General features: G+C 37.1%; 1 protein-coding gene across 2 annotated transcripts in view; it reads left to right on the top strand.

Annotated features, from left to right (window-relative positions):
* The window catches only part of LOC142234549 (segmentation protein paired-like), a 373,789-nt gene that overhangs the window by 257,953 nt on the left and 97,941 nt on the right, over positions 1-17,895 (top strand). The window lies entirely within an intron of this gene.

The raw sequence follows: 17,895 nt of genomic DNA, 5'->3' as shown, positions 1-17,895 counted from the left end.
GATCATATTGTGCCTTTATGTCAGGAGTCTTTATTAACTTTCTTCCTATTCGAAAACTTGTGTCATTAAGATATTTCGAGAATTTCCTAATTCTTCATAACTTTTAAATGGGAGGTTCACAATATGTCTGCCCTGCTCATTACGCTTTGTAGTGTTTTTGAAGTTTAACTCGCAAAATGCGTCATCTTCTGATCACTAAATCTTTTTTGGGATTTCCTCCACCTCCCAAAAACGAGTGAGAATATTTTCAATGGAAACAGTGTTATGTAAAGAAATTCGGGTTTCGTTCACTTTTTCTTGAGCTATTGGTTCACCAACAACCAACCCAACATTTTATTGGGCCAATAAAGAGCCGATTGATTCATAGGGGTCTCAATATCAAAAATGAAGGGTCCTATATCCATTCCAATTAGAAGATCAGCCGGTTGACTGATGTAGAATTTTTGATCTGCCAAATCAAGTTTGACAACATCCCTAAGTTGTGCTAGGTCTAGGTTTTGTGCTGGTAAATTTGACGGAAGGGTCCGCAAAACAGGAGCCCAAACTTCTAAATGGAAACTAGGGTCTACACGAGAATGTAAATTGAAGAGACAAGCCTTTGCCACTAACTCCCGTAATATGTACTAGATTTCGTCTTGTTGGCAGACATAATTTATTCTTAAGTTTTTCAGATATAAAAGTGGATTGAGATCCAGAGTCAATTATCGCTCTGGCATCAAACAATTGTCGGCGAGATTCGATTTGAACTAGAGCCGTGAAAAGTAATGTACCTCTGGGATGATACGCACATGTTTGATCATCTTGAAGGGTCAAAGTTGTAATGTTGTTTTCCATATTTGGAGTGGACTGTATTTGTGTTGTTAGAACCGAAGCACTAGTGCTAGGTCGTACTACGTCTCTTGTTGGGTCATGACTTGTAGGTTGGATTTCGGTTCCCTTGTGTAACATTGTGTGATGCCGCATGTTACATTCCCCACAAGTGTAATTGCTTTTGCAGTCTTTAATACCATGATTGGACGAAAGACAATTGTAACAAATATGAGAAATTTTAACCACATGAATTCTGCCGTTCACGTTTTTCTCAATAAATTTCGGACAATCCCGAATAAAATGCCTTTCTTTACAAAGTGGACAAGTTTGTTTGTTTGGATTTTGATTTCTGGACGGCAATTTAGAATCGACCTTATTTTACCCCCGGAGTATTGGGCCTTTTTGTGCGACGTTCGTTTGAAAACTATTGACAAATTTCCCTATATCTGGTTTATAACGATGGCTTTCGGATTTATGCTGATTTTGCCTACTGAAAATTGGCTTTGAGTCAAAAACAGATCGAATCGATGCTAAGTTGGAAGGGTCTTGCAATTATCTAAATAATTTTCGAATTCTTCAAGAAGGGGGTTTGGCAATATTGCAGAACAAAGATATATTAGGATTGGGTCCCATTCCTTGACTTTTATGCCAAGTGTTTCTAAAGTTTGAATACAAGTGTTTACTGTCCGTTGCAGCTTTTGAACCGATTGACTTGAGTCGACAGAAACATTTGATAAATTAAAAAGTGTTTTCAATTGTTCATTAACCTGCATTCTTTTGTTCTCGTAACGATCTTTCAAATTCTTAGTGAGTGGAACGTTACTAATTATTTCCCTTGCTTCACCATATGTTTTTTGGGTCAAATGGAAAAGTTTTTCGACATTGCTGAGTCGAGAGTTGTTTATATAAATCGCAGAAAATAGATCCCTAAAAGATGGCCACGCTGCATATCCCCTCTGAAAATATCCGTGTCACAGGGAGGAAGTCTTAATGTTGTTGAAAAATGACTAGTAGTGGGAGGGGTCTCAAACGATTGCCATTCCGCATTTTCCTTGGAAACCTGGTCTTGTAAGGCGATTATATACGCATTGATTGAACTCAAAACACGTTTATATGACGACATTGCCTCACTATAGTGGGTCCGAAGTTTTGCATTGTCAATTGGCTGCTCATCGCCTTGTGGAACATAATCGCGACAATCTAAATATGATTTTTTAACGTTTGCCCATAGGGTCTCAACTTCTACTCTTAGGGATTCAAGTTCGCGAATGTCTTCAGTAGTTTTGACCACGCCATAAATATTCTCGAAATCGTTTAATCATTGATTCTATTGCCAAATTTCTCAGGAATAATTTTCTACATTTTACTCAGTTTGGAGTCTTAGGTCAAAATTTCGATTCGGCAAAACTTTGCAAAGATAAACAAACTGATAAAGAAATGTATGCGAATTTCAACTACTTACAAAGTTGTTAAACAATTTTGAAGAGTTATATTTAAAAATAAAAATAATAACGTTGTATTTATGGGAAGAAAATTGCGTAAATGATCAACTACTTTCTCCAACTTTCACAAATTTACAAAACTGTTGAAGCCAGAAGAAATAACATCGATATCGGGTCTAGTCCAGAATAGTACTAACGAGAATGACAAAAACGTTAGAAATTTACAACAGCCGCCAATAAAGAACTTCAAAATATCGATTAAATTATTTCAGGAAAAACGAGTCGATTTTCGATAAAAAAAATGACTTGTGTTACTTTGTATATGGCCACCGTAAAGTCAGACAAAAAAGTTACGAATTTTGACATGCGTTTTCGTACAATAAAAAAATTCCACAAGAACAAATATAGTATTTGTATCACACGATACACTAAAGGGTCGAGTTATCAGCGTACGGAAATTTACAGACAAAGTTATCAACGAATATCACCAGAAAATCAAACCAATTTCACATAAAAATATTCCAAAAATTTTACGTAAATATTGCCAAAGCTTACAATCCAACAAATAATATCACAGAACAGTCAATATTGCCAAAAGATTCCAAATTTAGATAAGGGTCTTCATTCGAATTGAGTTTTCCCATTCATAAACAATTTTCAAATTTCAAAGATTAAAATAAAATAATAATTTGTATGTATTGTGAAAAAAATATTTGAAACGTTCAGTAATGTTGTTGTAGGTTTTTCGATTTGTTGACTGAGACCATTTAAACAAATTAATGGAAGAATTTATTTCAATTGGACTTAAGTCACTTTGCAGCGAAATTCAAAGTCATCAACTGGGTTGCTAACTTCAGGGCCCAGTGGACGGGTATCGACTGGAGTTTTAAATTTGTGCAGTGACCAAGAGTCAGGCCCAATTAGTCGACATGTAGACGGGTCGACAGGTGGCGACACTTTGGCAAGTCGGACCTTTTCTAAGGTAACGACATCAAAAGGGGGTAATCCCTCACGAAAGATATTCAAAGAACGCAGAAATGCTTTGTTTATCCTAAAGAAATTAGGATCTGTCGACCAAAGCACGTTGTCGGCTAAGCAAAGCGATTCCTTAAAAACGGGATCAAAGATCGTTTACCTCAGTTGCAATAGACAGCTTTGTGATGGCTATCATTAATGAAGGAGCATTGGACGGTATGGTTCCAAAGCAAAAATGGGGGTGCGAAAAAAAGTTTCCCGGATCAAGTCCGAAACGGACAAGCCTTCGGTTGAGTCTGAAGAAGAAAAATCTTGTGAAACCGAAGGAGACATAAAAACTGCAGACATTGACGAATATCGTATGCGGGAAGTCCCTACAGGCTCAAACCTCACCAAAGCTGAACCGCGGGTTGTTGCGAGAGTCACCGAGATCTGTGAAGAGGAAGCCCTTGAAGACTCAATTGAAGCGGCTGATGTGACGGCGGTTGAATATTTGGATGGTTCTACGGTTCCTCCAGATAAATCTTCACCATTGTAAGGCCGCTTGTGCTGCCTTAAAAGTTCTCCTGATGAAAGGTGGCATAGATATAGTTGTTATTCACGAACCATACATATATAAAAACAAGATCTGTGAATTAAGCACTCCGGGTTTCAAACTTTTGCATAATACCGGTAAAGATATATATGGAGCCTGTATAATTGCTAAAAACGAACTAAACTTGTTTCTGCTTCCTTCATTGAGCAATGCAGACTCTGTCGTAGCCAGTCTAGAGATACCCAAATGCAAATACTGGGTACCTTCGGTCTACATGGGACATTATAGGGAGATACCTCCATGTGCCGTTAAGACCTTAGTTGAGGAGTCACTGAAAACAAAGATAAAACTCATTGTGGGGTGCGATGAAATGCACATCATAGTATTTGATACTAATGCAAGAGGAGAGTCGCTAATAGGGGTTATTTTGCGTAGTAACCTGGTAGTTAGCTATAAGGGAGATGCACCAACCTTCGTCACAAAAACAGGCAAGAGGTGTTGGATGTCACATTGGCCTCTCCGGAACTGATTAATAAGATATCTGAGAGGCGAGTTTTGAGGGAACATAGCTTCTCAGATCATCGCTACATCGGTTTCAGATTGGCTGTTCGTACTTCAAAGACTATATTTCCGCCAAATGTTAGGAAAGCTGATTGAAATAGGTATGGGGAATAGTTCGATATGATGATACTGGAAATACCAGAGACAAATATGAGCACTATGCAAGATATCGAACACGCAGTGGAGAGGATTACTAAGGCCTTCAACATCTCACTGAAAGCTGCATGCCCTAGAGGGAAGCCAAGGGGGAAAAATAGACCACCATGGTGGTTTACTGAGTTAATGAGGAAATCCTACTGGAAGCTCTTTAAGAAAGCAAAGTCCACCAGAGCTCCTGAGGATTGGAACGCCTACATGAAGAATCCGAGAGGATACAAGCGATAACTGAGCAAGGCTCAGCATAACTCTTGGAATGTTTACTGCAGCAGTATTGAGAATAGGTCCAAGGCTTCCAGACAGGTTTCATTGAAATATCGGAGGGCAATTGAACAACGTCCAGTGAGGAGACGGTGGAGGTACTATTGGACACACATTTTCCTGGAAATCAGACGGTTGAACCAGGTTCTGGCGGTGCCAAAGTGGCTCAGCGGTCGTTTCCTATCGAGGAAATTGTATCGAAATCTAGAATAAAATGGGCTTTAAATAGCTTTGAACCATTCAAATCCCCCGGACCTGATGGAATTACTCCGGCGGAATTACAAGCAGTGGCTGAAAGAATTATCCCCTGGTTGACGGTGATATATAAACGATGTGTAAACTTAGCATATTTTCCAGAAAAGTGGAGAGAAACAAAAGTCGTCTTCATACCTAAAGCGGGAAAAGCCTCTCACTCGAGTGCAAAGGATTTCCGACCAATCAGCTTATCCTCATTCCTACTTAAGACCCTGGAGAGGAAGATAGACATGTATCTTAGAACTAGCGTGGATTAAAGTTTGCTCTCGAAACGACAGCATGCATACTCGAAGGGCAGGTCTACTGAGACCGCATTGCATGAACTAGTCAGCTTTATTGAAAGCTCACTATCTGTCAAAGAATACACAATCGTGGCGTTTCTAGACATCGAAGGGGCGTTCAATAATGTCCATCCGAGCTCGATATTAAATGGACTGACAACTCTGAATGTTGATCCAGGTATACTTAGGCTGTTAGATGAACTTCTAATAAAGAGACGTATTTCAGCCACACTAGGGCAAGCAAACATACAAAGGTATGTGAACAGAGGCACTCCCCAAGGAGGAGTTCTATCACCTCTTCTTTGGAATGTTGCTATAAACAACCTTCTGGTTTCCCTAGAAAAAGAAAGGATAAAAGTGGTGGCATACGCAGATGATGTGGCGCTAGCAGTTAGGGGAAAATTCCCATCCACAATCAGAGATATTATACAGAGAGCTCTCCGGATGACTGAGAAATGGGCGAAAGATAATGGTCTTGGTGTAAATCCAGCAAAGACAGAACTAGTCATGTACTGCAAAGATCGTAAAACTCCCACGGTTAGGCCCATTTCCTTAGGGGGTACTGAAATTCCCTTTGGTGAGTGTGCAAAATACCTTGGCGTTATTTTGGACAGGAAGCTGAATTTTAGGCTTAATATTGAAGAGAGGGCGAGAAAAGCCACGGTAGCTTTGTACTCGTGCAAAAAGGCAATAGGGAAAAAGTGGGGACTAAAACCAAAAATTGTGCATTGGCTATACACTGCAGTAGTTAGACCTATAATGCTATATGGTGTTGTAGTCTGGTGGCCGGCACTTCAGAAACCGACTTGTGTAGATAAAGTTCAGCGTATGGCGAGCTTATGTATCTCAGGCGCATTTAGTAAGACAGGAACAGACTCCCTTAATGTCATGCTACATCTATTGCCTTTAGACATTTTGGCCAAACAGTCAGCTGCAACAACGGCTGTGCGGTTGCGCGAGCTATCGCTGTGGTCGGAAAAAATGTACGGTCATAGTTCGGTCCTCAAAATAATGCCAGATGTGCCTAACGTAGTGGATTATACCCTGGCAAAACCACTTTTCGACAAAAAGTTTGAAACTCTAATTCCCAACAGTGAAGCGTGGTGTACACAGACCCCGGGGAATAAAAGATATATAGATTTCTATACTGATGGCTCCAAATTGAATGGACAAGTGGGGTTCGGAGTATATGCTAAAGATCTGGAAATTCGAATAGCGAAAAGATTACCTAATCACTGTAGTGTTTTTCAGGCTGAAATATTGGCAATAAGAGAGGTGGCGAATTGGCTGAGAAGTAATGTTCCAACAAATATTGGCATTAATATATACTCAGACAGTCAACCTGCAATAAAATCCTTGGACTCTGTGTTCCTTAACTCGAAAGCGGCCATAGACTGCCGCATATCTCTCAACGCTGAGCAGTACAATATTCACCTAATATGGGTGCCTGTCCATAGGAACATACCGGGGAACTGCGAAGCAGATGAGTTAGCAAGGCTAGGAACTACCTTACATATTCTAGGGGAACTAGAATCCGTTGGTATGCCTCTGGCCACCTACAAGCTCTTACTGCGTGAGAAGGCTGTTCGATGGGAGAATTGCAAGGGTTGTAACGACACTAAGCAAATATGGCTCAATTTAAACTTAAACCATACACTAGGTATGCTACTGTTCTTAAGGCGTCAGATAACACTCCTGATATCTGCTATAACGGGTCGCTGCCTGATAGGCTGTCATGATGTGGAAGAAAAGGAATCAATTAAACACCTCTTGTGTGAGTGTCCTGCTTTTTGTGCAAGGCGTAAGCGAATTTTAGATTACGGACGGACCTGGAAAACGTTAACTTAAGTAGTTTGTTAATGTTTTTGGTTGGTTCAACAAAAGTAAAAAATAGGGAAGGTTCAGTGGTTAAGACTAGAAGTGCCCACAATGGACTGAATAGTCTAAGTGAGTCTGAAATTTAATCGGGCTGCCACTTTAACCTAACTTAACCGACTATTGGATACACATTTTCCTGGAAATTGAACCGTGTTCTGGCGGTGCCACAGTGGCTCATCGGTCATTTCCTTTCGAGGAAATTGTATCGGAATCTAGAATAAAATGGGCGTTAAATAGCTTTTGGCCATTCAAATCCCCCGAAGCTAATGGAATTACTCCGGCGGAGTTACAAGCAGTGACTTAATGAGTTATCCCCTGGTAATATATAAAGGATGTATAAACTTAGCATGTATTCCCCTAAAGCGGGAAAAGCCTCTCACTCGAGTGCGAAGGATTTCCGACCAATCAGCAAGAGAGTCTCTGGAGAGGATGATAGACATTTATCTTAGAACTAGCATCGATTCAAGTTTGCTTTTGACACTGTATGGCATAAGGGTCTTATTTACATACTAACTCGAGGAAACGTGTCAAATTATCTTAGCAGAACTATCTCTAATTTTCTTGACGAGAGATCTTTTATCGTCTCTGCCAACAACATCAACTCGGACGAGAAAGTTCTTTCTGCTGGATTGCCACAAGGTTCCGTTCTCTCTCCTTTGCTTTACTCAATATACACATCTTATTTATCTCCTCCATCGTACATGCAAGTTGTTTATTATGCAGATGATACTGCTCTCATTACTACTAGTAAGGTAACTAAAGCGTTTTTGAAGAAAGTGGAATCATAACAAGTATATACGGCCGTAAGTTCGGCCAGGCCGAAGCTTATGTACCCTCCATCATGGATTGCGTAGAATCTTCTTCTAAACACTGCCATCCACAATCGAATTACTTAAGTTGCGGTAACGCTTGCCGATGGCAAGATATCTTAAAACCTCCTAACACCATCTTCTAAATTGTATGTAAGTCCATACGTGGTATATATTAAATCAAAAAAGATCGATCCAATACGTATATAATTCAGTTTGACAAAGTAGACATACAATTTTGACAAAATTTTCTTCAGAAATAAAATTTTAACAAAAATTTCTATAGAAATAAAATTTTCACAAAATTTTCTATAGAAATAAAAATTTTGACAAAATATTCTATAGAAAGAAAATTTTGACAAAAATTTCTACAGAAATAAAATTTTAACAAAATTTTCTATAGAAATAAAATCTTGGTAGATTATTTGTGGCTCGAGTGGCAACCATGATTATGAACCGAATAAAATTTGAACAAAATTTTCTATAGAAATAAAATTTTGACAAAATTTTCTATAGAAATAAAATTTTGAAAATGATGAAAATTTTATTATGAACCGAATAAAATTTTAACAAAATTTTCTCTAGAAATAAATTTTGACAGAATTTTCTATAGAAATAAAATTTTGACAAAATTTTCTATAGAAATAAAATTTTGGTAGATTTTTTTTGGCTCTAGTGGCAACCATGATTATGAACCGATATGGACCAATTTTTTGTGATTGGACCAATTTTGGTATTGTTGTTAGCGACCATATACTAACCCCACGTTCCTAATTTGAACCGGATTGGATGAATTTTGCTCCTCCAAGAGGCTCCGGAGGTCAAATCTGGAGAACGTTTTATATGGGGGCTATATATAATTATGGACCGATATGGACCAATTCTGGCACGGTTGTTAAAGATCATATACTAACACCATGTTGCAAATTACAACCTGCTTGGATGAAATTTGCTTCTCTTGGAGACTTCGCAAGCCAAATCTGGGGATCGGTTTATATGGGGGCTATATATAATTATGAACCGACGTAGACCAATTTTTGCATGGTTGTTAGAGACCATATACCAACATCATGTACCAAATTTCAGCCGGATCGGATGAAATATGCTGCTGTTAGAGGCTCCACAAGCCAAATCTGGGGATCGGTTTATATGGGGGCTATATATAATTATGAACCGATGTGGACCAATTTTTGCATGATTGTTAGAGACCATATACCAACACCATGTACCAAATTTCAACCGGATCGGATGAAATATGCTTCTCTTAGAGGCTCCACAAGCCAAATCTGGGGATCGGTTTATATGGGGGCTATATATAATTAAGGACCGATATGGACCAATTTTTGCATGGTTGTTAGAGACCATATACCAACATCATGTACCAAATTTCAGCCGGATCGGATGAAATTTTCTTCTCTGTGAGGCTCCGCAAGCCAAATCTGGGGATCGGTTTATATGGGGGCTATATATAATTAAGGACCGATATGGACCAATTTTTGCATGGTTGTTAGAGACCATATACCAACATCATGTACCAAATTTCAGCCGGATCGGATGAAATTTGGTACATGATACCCTCCATCATAGGATGGGGGTATATTAACTTTGTCATTCCGTTTGTAACACATCGAAATATTGCTCTAAGACCCCATAAAGTATATATATTCTGGGTCGTGGTGAAATTCTGAGTCGATCTAAGCATGTCCGTCCGTCCGTCCGTCTGTTGAAATCACGCTAACTTCCGAACGAAACATGCTATCGACTTGAAACTTGGCACAAGTAGTTGTTATCAATGTAGGTCGGATGGTATTGAAAATGGGCCATATCGGTCCACTTTTACGTATAGCCCCCATATAAAATCACCCTCAGATTTGGCTTGTGGAGCCTCTAACGGAAGCATATTTCATCCGATCCGGCTGAAATTTGGTATATGGTGTTTGTATATGGTCTCTAACAACCATGCAAAAATTGGTCCACATCGGTCCATAATTATATATAGCCCCCACATAAACCGATCCCCAGATTTGGCTTGCGGAGCCTAAAAGAGAAGCAAATTTCATCCGATCCGCCTGAAATTTGGTACATGGTGTTGGTATATGGTCTCTAACAACCATGCAAAAATTGGTCCATATCGGTCCTTAATTATATATAGCCCCCATATAAACCGATCCCCAGATTTGGCTTGTGGAGCCTCTAAGAGAAGCATATTTCATCCGATCCGGCTGAAATTTGGTACATGGTGTTGGTATATGGTCTCTAACAATCATGCAAAAATTGGTCCACATCGGTCCATAATTATATATAGACCCCATATAAACCCATCTCCAGATTTAGCTTGCAAAGCCTCAAAGAGAAGCAAATTGCATCCGATCCGGCTGAAATTTGGTACATGGTATTGGTATATGGTCTCTAACAACCGTGCAAAAATTTGTCCACATCGGTCCATAATTATATATAGCCCCCATATAAACAGATCCCCAGATTTGGCTTGCGAAGTCTCCAAGAGAAGCAAATTTCATCCAATCCGGTTGTAATTTGGAACATGGTGTTAGTATATGATCTTTAACAACCGTGCCAGAATTGGTCCATATCGGTCCATAATTATATATGGCACCCATATAAAACGTTCTCCAGCAGCGTTGCCAATTTAGCTTTTTCCCCGCTAGATTTGGCGTTTTTTGAAGACGTTTAGCGGGGAAAAAATGCATTTAGCTTTTAGCTTTTTTTCTGGCTTTTTTTCATGACCTTTTAGCTATTTTTGGCTTTTTTTATTTTCGACATGTTTCTATTGAAATATGGATAAATCGGCGTTTTTATCTAAGCTTTGCTGCAAGTATAAGGGTTTCCACATATTTCAAAGCTCAGTTGAAACATTAATAATGAGTCCAGCCATTATGCGGGCATTTTTGTAGCAAATACACCTTGTTGTAAAGTTTTTTCATTATATACATAAAAGTTATCGTAAACTTTAAATCTACTATTACCATACAAATTTGTTAGATAAACTGTCAGTATATTATTGGGAATATTATCATTTGACTCGTTTATCCTTTTTATGTTATTATAATATTCTAAAGTTATTACGATATTACTAAATTAAAATAGTAGATGTGAATAGCTTTGTGCACTGAAAAAATATTGTCGTCTCCTTAAAATACGAACGCGAATTTTGGTTATAATAGCATTTGTGAATTTCTTTTATATAAACTGTTTTCCTTGTCCAAAAGACGATAAAGTCGTTTTGTCCTTATAATTAAGTGATTCAACTTAAAAATGGGTATGTTTTCATGAAAGAAGGACGAATTAATGAAATAGTCTTTAAATGTGAGGAGTTTTTGCATCTTAACCACAAACCAAAATAGCGTTCAAAAATAGAAGATGTGTTTCAACACTTTATTTTAAAAACGTATATATACAATAATTTCTACTTGAAGTCGAGTCTGAATTTGGAAATTTAAGTTGGCGTTAGCACGTTTTTAAAGCACTTTGATAGCTCATGAAGAAAAGGAAAATGTTTTTACTGGGAAATGTAAACTGTAGGTATTTTCTACAATTTAAATAAAAGTAATGTATTTCGAATTTCTCACAATTTCAAAACCAAACTAAAATTTTATTTAAAAAAATGACAAATCATTTTTTTACCAAATCCAAAGCATGCTTAGATCATTTAATATTTTAAAATAACAAGTAAATAAAATAGAGGTTTTGGGAAGGTAGCGCCCACAAAACGAAGGACTTCCAGTAAAAAATTTGTGATAGTAATCAAAATGTATCGAATACGCAAACAGAGCTAATATGCCTTATACCTCATTCACATTACACTTCCAAAATCCACTTTTACTAGATTTCTGTCATTTGCCTTATAAAAAGTAGATTTCAAATCTCGAAAATGTAGATTTCGAGCATAATGTGTATAGCCTATTAGATATTGTTAGAGTCTCACAGAAGTGGAATTAAAATGAAAATAATATGCATTGTAAGTGAAATAAAGCCTTTAAGTTTGTTAAATTTCAATCACACTGTTAGAAAAATATGTTTTTCATATGTTTCGATATAAACAAAATGTGTTTCGGGCACAATTTTTAAATACAATATATTTAAGTGCAAACATGTAATGTTCTCACACTAACACTAAATGTTTGGAACACATATGTTAATATGTTAGAATGTATTATGTTTGGGGCATGCATGTTTCATAAAAATTATATGTGTGAATGTAAACATATATAAATTTACAAATTTCGAGTAAACATATATATGTTGTGATATTTTATTCAGAGAGCGACAGAGAGAGAGAGAGAGAGAGTATAGAGAAAGAAATAGAGATAAAAACCGGGAGGGTTGACGAAAGATATCAAATCAACACAGCGAGAGAATCAAAAGAGAGCAATTTCTGTGAAACCGCTTATATGTTGTTTCGGAAACTGCTTTATGATAAGGCCAAAAATTTTATATGCTTAAGTCTAAATATTATTTAATTTAAGTCTAAATATTATTTAATTTGTGTATATTATAAAATTATTTATGTATATTTATACTCGACCCCACGTTCTTCCTTTGTTAGAGTTTTTGAATTCCTTCCAAATTTTCAAACTTTTATACCAAAACCAGTTTTTTATTACAAAATTGTTATTTTTGCAATAAAAAATAATATTTTATCCAAAAGCCCAGTCCAGTTCTTTTATATCAAGCACTGTTTCTGGCTGTAAATCTTTAAAAACCCACATTTCGAAGTTTCATTATAAAAATTTAATATAGTATAAATATAAATGTGTAAATTAAAAAAAAAAAAATTGGTGTTTGCTCGGAGCAGGGATTGAACCCACGACCCTTTGCATGTACGGCAGACATGCTAACCACTGCTCCACGTTGCCAACACATGTATGTTTCTGTTAAATAATGTTATGCTTGCATGGGCTCGTGGGCGCTGCAAACTATGCTATATAAATGTAACTTCTAACGATAATTGTCTACTGGTGACTATAACAGCTACGTAGCTCAGTGGTAGTGTGTTGGCTTACAAACTGTATGGTCGTCGGTTCGATTCTCCGTCCAAGCGAAAGGTAAAATTAAAAAAAAAAATATAAAATTGAATAATTTCTTCAACATTATTTGTATTACAGAAAAAGGTGTCAAGAACTAAAAAATTTCGTGGAAGTGAAAATTATGTTAGGGAATGAGCACAATCTTCTTTGGGGAAAATTCTTCCAAGCATATAATATTTTTGGCTCAAAATGCTTCCAAACATATAATATGTTCACATAAAACAAACATATTAATGTTTCGGCAGTATTCAATAATATATGTGCTTCCTGCAAAATATGTTTGGAACATATGTTAGAGAGGCGATTTTTTTGAGGGTGCAAAAATGTGACTTTTGATACAAAAAAATTTAGCTTTTTTTCTAGCTATTTTTTAGCTTTTTTTAGCTATTTTTGTTTGGCAAATCTAGCGGTTTTTGGTGAAACAATTCTGGCAACGCTGTTCTCCAGATTTGACCTCCGGAGCCTCTTGGAGGAGCAAAATTCATCCGATCCGGTTCAAATTAGGAACGTGGTGTTAGTATATGGTCGCTAACAACCATACCAAAATTGGTCCAATCACACAAAAATTGGTCCATATCGGTTCATAATCTACCAAATTTTATTTCTATAGAAAATTTTGTCAAAATTTTATTTCTATAAAAAATTTTGTTAAAATTTTATTTCTGTAGAAAATTTTGTCAAAATTTTATGTCTACTTTGTCAAACTGAATTATATACATATTGGATCGATCTTTTTTGATTTAATATATACCACGTATGGACTTACATACAATTTAGAAGATGGTGTTAGGAGGTTTTAAGATACCTTGCCATCGGAAAGCGTTACCGCAACTTAAGTAATTCGATTGTGGATGGCAGTGTTTAGAAGAAGTTTCTACGCAATCCATGATGGAGGGTACATAAGCTTCGGCCTGGCCGAACTTACGGCCGTATATACTTGTTTCTATTAAATTATTAAATTGAAAATATATGTTTGTTTTAGGTTATTGAATTAGATAATCTTCTGCATGTATGTTAATTTTCAACAATATTTGACTTTGGTTTAATTCATATAAAGGTCTTTAACCTGTTTTTGCCTTTAACAATATGTATCTTAAATTACTTATAGTCTACTCACAGGTGCTGGAGAAGTTTCCCGGCCCAGATCATCGACACCAAGAGAACAGTTGGTATCACGGACGATTTAAGCTAGTCGCATTTGAGGACCAGAGGTCTAAAGAATGTTTTAAAGCTGCGTTGATACTAATTGGTGAAATTTGGGAAGGAACTGCTCTACAGTTAGTCGAGAAGAAAGACATACCGGCTAGACCAAGAGCACATGCGTGGATACCTGCAAACACTCCTGACCCTGAATATATTTTAAATAGACTGAAACAATGCAATCCAGATCTTCCAACAGCTGATTGGAAGGTTGGCCGTTTGGATGTAGTGGATGGACCAAGACGGCATGCAGTGTTTATATTGAACTCTCAGTCTTTGCCACATCTAGCAAAGTCCCAGGACCGTGTATGTTATGGTTTTCATTATATCCAAATGAAGGTCTGAATCAGAGGAGCCACCGTGGTGCAATGGTTAGCATGCCCGCCTCGCATACACAAGGCCGTGGGTTCGATTCCTGCTTCGACCTAACACCAAAAAGTTTTTCAGCGGTGGATTATCCCACCTCAGCAATGCTGGTGACATTTCTGAGGGTTTCAAAGCTTCTCTAAGTGGTTTCACTGCAATGTGGAACGCCGTTCGGACTCGGCTATAAAAAGGAGGTCCCTTGTCATTGAGCTTAACATGGAATCGGGCAGCACTCAGTGTTAAGTGAGAAGTTCACCAATGTGGTATCACAATGGGCTGAATAGTCTAAGTGAGCCTGATACATCGGGCTGCCACCTAACCTAACCTAACCTAACTTAACCTAACACACATAGAAATCCGCAACGCTCATATGAATAAACTTAGATTTCCATATACAATCCTGGATGCAAAAATAGTTTTCACGTCAGCAGAAAAGTAGCCTATAGAAGCCGAAAAAGTTGAAATATATTTGTTATCGACCGTATCAAGTACCAAACAAAAGCACACCACTGCTCAAGCATTTACAACGCTATAACATCTGATTATCATACTTGTACTAAATTGCATACCCCTTTTTATTCCCACCACCATAGAATGGTGACGGGGGTATAATAAGTTTGTCATTCCGTTTGTAACGCATCGAAATATCGATTTCCGACTATATAAAGTATATATATTCTTGATCAGGGAGAAATTCTAAGACGATATAGCCATGTCCGTCTGTCTGTCTGTCTGTCTGTCTGTCTGTTGTAATCACGCTACAGTCTTCAATAATAAAGCAGTCGTGCTGAAATTTCGCACAAACTCGTCTTTCGTCTGCAGGCAGGTCAAGTTCGAAGATGAGCTATATCGGTCCAAGTTTTGATATAGTCCCCATATAAACCGACCTCCCGATTTGGGGTCTTGGGCTTATAAAAACCTTAGTTTCTATCCAATTTGCCTGAAATTGGAAATCTAGAGGTAGTTTATGACCACAAAGAGGTGTGCCAAAAATGGTGAGTATCGGTCCATGTTTTTGTATAGCCCCCATATAGACCGATCTCCCGATTATATTTCTAGGGCTTCTAGAATCGATAGTTTCTATCCAATTCGCCTGAAATTGGAAATCTAAAGGTATTTTAGCACCACAAAGAGGTGTGCTAAAATTGGTGAGTATCGGTCCAGGTTTTGGTATATCCCCCATATAGACCGATTTCCCGATTTTATTTCTTGGGCTTCTAGAATCCGTAGTTATTATCCAATTTGGTTGAAATTTGAAATCTAGAGGTATTTTAGGACCACAAAGAGGTGTGCTAAAATTGGTGAGTATCGGTCCAGGTTTTGGTATATCCCCCATATAGACCGATCTCCCGATTTTATTTCTTGGGCTTCTAGAATCCGTAGTTTTTATCCAATTTGCTTGAAATTGGAAATCTAGAGGTATTTTAGAACAATAAAGAGGTGTGCCGAAAATGGTGAGTATCGGTCCATGTTTTGGTATAGCCCCCATATAGACCGATCTCCCGTTTTCACTTCTTGGCCGTCTAAAATCTGTAGTTTTTATCCAATTTGCCTGAAATTAGAAATCTAGAGGTATTTTAAAACCATAAAGAGGTGTGCTGAAAATGATGAGTATCGGACCATGTTTTTATATAGCCCCCATATAGGCCGATCTCCCGTTTTCACTTCTTGGCCGTCTAAAATCTGTAGTTTTTATCCAATTTGCCTGAAATTAGAAATCTAGAGGTATTTTAAAACCATAAAGAGGTGTGCTGAAAATGATGAGTATCGGACCATGTTTTTATATAGCCCCCATATAGGCCGATCTTCAGATTTTATTCTTTGGCTTATAGAAACCGTAGCTTTTATCGAACTTGCTTCAAATTGGAAATCTAGAAGTATTTTAGGACTATAAAAAGGTATGCCGAAAATGGTGAGTATAGGTCCATGTTTTGATATAGCTATCAGATAGACCGATCTCCCGATATTACTTTTTGGGCTTCTAGAAACCGTAATTGTTGTCCACTTTGTCTGAAATCGAAAATCTGGAGGTTTTTAGGAATACAAATAGGTGTGCAAGAAATGATTTTATTTTTTAGGTTTCTGGAATCCGTAGTTTTTATCCAATTTGCCTGAAATGAGAAATCTACAGGTATTTTAGGACCTTAAATATGAGAGCCGAAAATGGCGTGTATTGGTCCATGTTTTGGTTTATATCCCAAATAGACCGATCTCCCGATTTTACTTCTTGGGCTTTTAGAAACCATAGTTTTTATCAAATTTGCATGAAATTTTTAATCTAGAAGTATTTTAGGAACATAAAGAGGTGTGCCGAAAATGGTGAATATCGGTCCATGTGTACTGATAATGAAAATTGCTTAAAACTGAATTATAGTTTCCAGATTTTACATCTGGTAATCTACAGATGTTAGATTTTAAATCAAGGCGTTATTTCATTTTCATTTCATTTGCACACGATGTTTATGATTCCTCTAAAACTCAAACAAATATGGTTCTTATAAATCCAGAATCTGATCTAGTCTTCATAGGTAAAATCTTTGAATTTATCTTCGGGAAGTGTACTGGTTGAACTGATCTGCTTCTCACAAATCCCCCTGAAATTTTCACAGGAAACTATAATATTTGATTCATGGTGGTGGGTATTTAAGGTTCGGCCCGGCCGAACTTACTGCTTTATATACTTGTTTTAATATATCCGCTTCATTAGCTTTACCCATTGTAACCTCAGGCGGTGTTGCGCAACAAAATACTTAAATTTGTTAAGAAAGAAAACTAAGGTATAATTTGAATAATCATTGAACTATCAAATAAATAAAAACTTCGTTTCCAGAATTTTAAAGCTTACCGAAGGCTCAACGAAGTCGTATTGCTCTTAAAACTTGGTTTTATTTTCAACAATATTTGACTTTTTTAAGCTTCGACTCAACTTTTTTCGAAGCAAAAAAAAAATAATCGAAGAGTGAATTAGCGTGTTTGTTGTGTGTCGACCAATCATAGGCCATGTATTTATGAAATATCATTATTGTTGTAAATGAACTAAAGCTAATTATATTCCAACTGTAAGAAATGCGCTGATGAAAAATGCGGTGTGGGTCATGAGATGACCCCAACATAATATAAGGGTTCATAACTCTACTTTGATGAAAACTATATTGGCAACTAGCAAAACAATCCCTATTACAGATTTCCCAAAAAGTTAATTTTTTCGAATAACAGGAATATTGTGAATGAATGTTAGTATATCTATCGCACAGTATAGTAATAACGAACAAAATTGCGCGACAATATATTAACCGATTTGTAATAAAATCATGAACTTAA

The sequence above is a fragment of the Haematobia irritans genome, chromosome 4, assembly GCF_050003625.1.
Source record: "Haematobia irritans isolate KBUSLIRL chromosome 4, ASM5000362v1, whole genome shotgun sequence".
Classification (NCBI taxonomy): Eukaryota; Metazoa; Arthropoda; class Insecta; order Diptera; family Muscidae; genus Haematobia; species Haematobia irritans.
Note: the sequence above shows the minus strand (reverse complement) of the source record. Positions and strands in the feature narration are given on the sequence as shown.